At 47.7% G+C, this 6,000-nt stretch overlaps 1 protein-coding gene across 1 annotated transcript in view; it reads left to right on the top strand.

Annotated features, from left to right (window-relative positions):
* The first annotated feature begins 459 nt into the window (after positions 1-459).
* The window catches only part of PNPLA8 (patatin like phospholipase domain containing 8), a 139,239-nt gene continuing 133,698 nt past the window's right edge, over positions 460-6,000 (top strand). The window contains exon 1 of the mRNA XM_059074802.2: positions 460-839. The gene's annotated coding sequence lies outside the window, so the exon portion shown is untranslated. The remainder of the gene's footprint in view (positions 840-6,000) is intronic.

The raw sequence follows: 6,000 nt of genomic DNA, 5'->3' as shown, positions 1-6,000 counted from the left end.
TACTCTGAACTTTCTCGGGTAGATTGCCTATCTCCACGTCACTTAGTTGTTCTTCTGGGGTTTTATCTTGTTCCTTTGGAACATATTCCTCTCATTTTGTCTAAATTTCTATTTATATTTTTATGTATGTGGAAGGTTAGTTACGTTTCTTGACCTTGGAGGAGTGGCCCTCTGTCGGGGACGTCCTATGTGTCCCAGCAAGTACACTCCCGTCTTGTCGCCCAAGGTTCAGGGACCAGGTGGTCCCAGGGTAGGTTCTGATCTGCGTTTTCAGACTCGATTTCGCAGGCTGCTGGATCGTGGCTTTTTCGCCTCTGGGGTCTGCCGTCTGCTAGTCTAAGTGGCTTGCGCAGACTTCCTGGTGGGTGGGGCGGTGCCTGCCCACGGGTGGGTCTTGGCCCTCTGATGGGCAGGGCCATGCCTAGAGGTGGGTGTGGGCTCAGCCTGTCCGCTGATGGGTGGGGCTGCGTTCCCGCCCTGTTGCTTGTTTGGCCTGAGGAGTCCCAGTTCTGGAGCCTGCAGGCCTTTGGGCAGGGAAGGCTCTTGGTACCCACATGGCAGCCTTCAGGGACTTCCCTGGTGATCCGGTGATTCTGACTCTGCACTTCCAACGCAGGGGGTGCGGGTCCTGGTCAGGGAACTAAGATCCCACATGCAGCACGGCAGGGCCAAAAAAAACAACAACAACAAAAAACCACCCCAAACCAAAATGGCCGCCTCCAGGAGCGCTCACGCGGAGGACTATTCATTCCCCCGGGACCTGCGCCTCCAGTGTCCTTGCTCCCACGGTGAGCCACAGCCGACCCCCGCCTCCCCCGGAGACCCTCCAGGACCCGCAGGTAGGTCTGGCCCAGGCTTGGCTTTGCCCTGGGTCCCGGTGCACGTGAGACCTTGTGTGCGCCCTCCGTGAGTGGAGGAGTCTCTGTTCCCCGCAGTCCTGCGTGGCTCCTGCACGCCAGCCCCGCTGGCCTTCGAAGCCAAATGCTCTGGGGGCGCCTCCTCCCGAGGCCAGACCCCGAGGCTGGGGAGCCTGGCATGGGGCTCAGAGCTCTCATTCCTGTGGGAGAACTTCTGCGATAAAATTGTTCTCCAGTTTGTGGGTCGCCCACCTGGGGGTATGGGATTTGATTATGTCGTGAGCGCGCCCCTCCTGCCATCTCGTTGGGTTTCTTCTTTTGTGTGTTTGGATGTAGAATATCATGTTTGGGAGGTTCCAGTCTTTGTTATCAATGATTGTTCGGAAGTTAGTTGCGATTCGGGTGGCTCGTGAGAGGAGGCGAGTCCACGGTCCCTCGATTCCACCGCCTTGTCCTCTTGATGAAGCCACTTTCTTCAGAAAACTCCCAATTCCTTCAAATTCCATCAGTTTGGTTACCAAATACTTTTCCCCTGGCTTCTGCTGGTTGCCAGCAATGCCGGGCATTCCTTGGCTTCAGGCAGGATAACTCCCATCTGTGCCTCGGCAGTCACATGGCGTTCCTCCGGGTATCTGTGTCCAAATTTCCCTCTTCTGACAGGCACTCCTCTCGCAGTCCACCATCTCCCTCTATGTGTTTATATAATGATAAAAAAAATTAGGAGCCTATTATACATACTGTTTCATAACCTTCAGTCGGCCCTTTATATGAAGTAGCTCTCATGTCAGTAAAGCCCAGGCCAGCTTATTTATTATAATGGCCACGAGGTATTCCGTGGTGAGCATTACTCAACAGACCCTCATGTAATTAGGGATTCAGGTTGTTTCTTAACTGAATGTACTGAATAACTGAATAAACAGCTTGATAGCTAGTATCTATGCACATCCTTAATTAGTTCTGGGGGATAAGTTCATTTAAGTGGCATTGCTGGGCCAAGGAGTATGCCCAGCAAGGAAAGTTCTTGATCCTATTGTCAGTAACCCTCCAGAATGCTTGGCCCATAGGGGTATCAAAGTGCTGATTTTCCAGCTCCTTACTGTAATTATCTTCTCCTCGTAACTTTTATAAATTTTCTCTGGGAACTAGATGTCTCTCTTCATCTATGAGCCCTCTGCTGGCAACATTCTGCACACTCCAGGCAGCTGGGGAATGAATGACTAGTTTATTTTGTCAGTAACTTGTGAGAATGGACTTTCGGATGTGGTTCCCAAGGTATGCCAGGGGAGGACAGATTTTTATGACCCAAATAATTTTCCACTGTTTATTGAGTTCTCAGGACCAGGAAAAAAAAAATGAGGCACAAAAGAATACAAGCCATAAATGCTTTCTTGTATTTCGTCTAATGAACATGTGTTGCTTTTATAATTAGAAGATACTACAAACATATTATGAGAGAGAGAGAGAGAGAGAGAGAGAGAGAGATTGAATGTATCAGTAGTATGGGTTTAAGCCAGGTAGCCATGCAGACATGAAAACTATTTTATTGCTTACATGTGTGTTAGTCTGGGTGCTTGGAGAAGCAGGCACCAAAATGGAATTAAATGATGTGGACCCTATTAGAGGAAACACCTGTGAGAGAGAGTGAGGCAGGACGTGAACAGGGCTGGGAGAGCCATGAGAGAGAGGGGAGAGGGCCGGAAAGCTGGGGAGGAAGCCCTCCAGACTGCCTCAATGTCTGAGGAAGGTTTGGCAGGGCTACTGGGGAACTTGGACCCAAGGCAGCCATCGGGGGTCCCTAGTCTCCAGGAACAGCTCTGCCTTCCTATCCTACAGATCTGACAATATTCACTATTCTGCCTAAGAGAGGTCTCTTTCGACTAGAATGTAAGGAAACCTTTTCTGAAAGGAAAGTTTTGAAAGAAACTCTATGGTGTGTAATTTTGCCTTTACAATTTCAGGCAGTACATGCATAGGTCTAATATATCTAGTAGCAGTATTTATATGAGAGTAGTTTTATAACTAGGTAATTCTAAAACCTGCAGCTGTAATATCTAGATGAGAACCACTTCGTAATGGCAGGTTTGGATCACATTAGTGATATATTTTAGAGGGAAAAAGAACATACTTGATTAGCAATTAAATTTAGATAAGAGAGAAGACTCAGAACCAGAGGGCTGACCCCAAATCTCAAAAAGTTGTAATAACATGGATAATAGGATGAGGTCTAAAAAAACTGAAGTTAAGCAAAAAATGGTATTATGAATAAAGTTCCATCATGGTATCAAGGGATATCTAAGATGCTATTGTTGAATCAAACAGATGGGTTTTTAAAATTTATTAACATTTTTTAGTCATCTAATGGCTTCAGATATTTATTGTCATTGAAATATTTTAGCAGCTGAAAAATCATGTGAACCATTGCTTAGTAAACTTTCTTCCTTTCTGAAAAGCATTTAAAAAAACTGGCTTTGGAGGTCATCCAAAGTAGCTTCCAAGGGGTGAGCAAGTTCAGACAGTACAGGCAAGCATCAGTAGCAGCAGATTTTTTTTTTTTGGCTGCATTGGGTCTTCGTTGCTGCACGCGGGCTTTCTCTAGTTGCAGCGAGCGGAGGCTACTCTTCGTTGCGGTGCACGGGCTTCTCGTTGCAGAGCACAGGCCCTAGAGTGTGCAGGCTTCAGTAGTTGCAACGTGCGGGCTCAGTAGTTGTGGTGCACGGGCTTTGTTGCTCCGTGGCATGTGGGATATCCCCGGACCAGGGATCAAACCCGTGTCCCCTGCATTGGCAGGTGGATTCTTAACCACTGCGCCACCAGGGAAGTCCCCAATAGCAGCAGCAGATTAACTCCAGTGAAAAGAAAGGGCGCCAAGAGACTCCAGGCATATTTTAGGAAATCTTTCCATTTTCTGCAGAGCGTCTGCTTACAGGGAACATGATCCAGGGAGGGGATCCTGGAAAGTATTAGGCTCTAATCCAGAATGCTTCAGGTCTCCTGTCTTGGAAGGGGTTAGAGGGGCCAAGTAGGGCAATCAGAGAAGCGCTGCCTTCAGGGTCAAGATGCATGACTGAGCCAGTGCTGAAGGATGGAGACTGTTGTGTGTGGTACAGTTCATGAAGAGCAGACTCATCTCCAGCTCTGTCTGGCTGTTGGCATAGTGCTGCTTCCTTCCCTCACAGGCACACCATTGCCTGCCTTCTGAGCCAGTCCGTGTATTCGGACCCGTATCCCCACCGTCATGCGCTTCTCATCATGCTTACAAATCTCAGCCCAGTGCTTCAAGGCACGCCCACCAATTTTGCAGTCCTCAGCTGCCGCAGCCACAGTGGCCAAGGATATGGTCGTCTGCCTAAAGTCCAGCTAAGATTCAAGATCACATCACTGAGCTGGGGCCCTGATAACTTTCTAGTCTTTTCTACCTTTTCTTCCTCTGGGGCAAGAAGCTACTCCCAGATACCACCAACCCCAGCTTCCCAAATGCCTGCCTCATGTTGCTGCAACCCAAGACCAACATATCAATAATCCCCTCAAGACCAACACTGACACAAACTAAAGTTTAATTGAATATCTCTTTGGACATGGATTGTTAGTTTTCTGACTACCGAAAGCTAATTCTACAATCTGAAAGAAATAGCTTTTCCCTACGTCTTGCTTTTAAAATCTTCGTACAGCTACGTACACATAGACGACTGAGTGAATCATGCCATCTGCTGGTTATTAAGAGTTTTGGGCTTTAATGCTTTTGAAGCCCTGGACCACTCCTGAGGCAGTAACAGTGTGTCACTTAACACAGTCATATTTCGAATGCCCTAATACTACCAGGCGTGTCAGGCATCAGATAAGGGTATTCAGTTTGAAGGAGTGAGGAAGGTGAAGGTTTTTACTATATTTATTTCTCTGCACAATCCAAAGAAACCCAATAATTAATTTACCCTAGTTTGAAAAAAAAGGTATCCTAAAGGAAAAAATGAGAAATATACTTATGGATAATTCACATGCAGTTCGATTTTGTATAATTTACCAATACAGATGGGTATTCACAGATGTGCTTTTCAAACCGTGCTGGAATACTAGAGTTTGGGAGTGAGTAATATATCATTAATACCAAATGATCAAGAGTTGATGTCAGCAAGATGGCAGAGTAGGAAGCCGTAGACCATCCTTCCCCCCAAACTCACCAGGTCAGCAAATATTCATGGACAGATTGCCTGTGAGAAATCCAGAAACTAAGTGAAAAGCCCCTGCACTGTAGGTGACCATGAAACCACACCCTCCCACCTCAGGCTTAAGGCACCCTTAGGAGTGCCACACAACCAGAAAGAGACCCCGTAACTCCAGGGGAGGGAAGGAGTCGGTTCACGTGTCCGGTGCTCCAGCTTTCCTGAGAGGGATCCCAGAGGAATAACTTCTGTCTTGTCAGCCTTGGAGTTGGATGGACCCACTGCAGCCTAACAACCTGGGGAGAATAGAGATGGCAGCGTAGGATGTCAAACATCAGAGGTCCCTCTTCCGTCCAGTGCAGAGAGAGCAGATGAAAAAGCAGAGGTCTGGAGAGAGGCGGGCAGGAGGGCCATATGGGGTCTGGCTCTAACGACCTCTGTAGCCTCCCCATCAGAGGCACAGTGTGAGGACCTGCTTGTCCAGGCAGTTGCCTAGGCGGGTGATGGTAGGACCTGGCCACACAGGCCTGGAGGGCATGGATGCCTGCGGCCAGGTACCGTCTTGCAAACTGCACTGCCCATACCATGCAACTCTCAGCACCCAAGGAGCCCACATCCCCACCCCTGTGTCTGGACTGTGTAGGCGGAGGCAGGGTCACAGACATGGGTACCTAGGGGCCATACCGCTCTGCCAAGGTCAGCTCTTTCCAAAAGAAAGGAACCTGTTTCCCTGAAGGTTTTAATTTTCATGAAGACCAGTTTATCCTTTTCCTTTGTTGCCTGTGCTTTTGGGTCATATTTAAGAAACTATTGCCTAATCCAGGGTCTTGCAGATTTTCCCCTGTTTTCTTCTTGTAAGAGGTTTATTGTTTTAGCTCTTAAAAGTAGGTCTTTATTCTGAATTATTTTTTTGTATATAGTGTAAGGTCAGTGGTCCAAGTTCATTATTTTAAAGGATAGCTAGTTTTCCCAGTACTGTTTACTGA

The sequence above is a fragment of the Kogia breviceps genome, chromosome 9 (genome assembly GCF_026419965.1).
Source record: "Kogia breviceps isolate mKogBre1 chromosome 9, mKogBre1 haplotype 1, whole genome shotgun sequence".
NCBI lineage: Eukaryota > Metazoa > Chordata > Mammalia > Artiodactyla > Physeteridae > Kogia > Kogia breviceps.
Note: the sequence above shows the minus strand (reverse complement) of the source record. Positions and strands in the feature narration are given on the sequence as shown.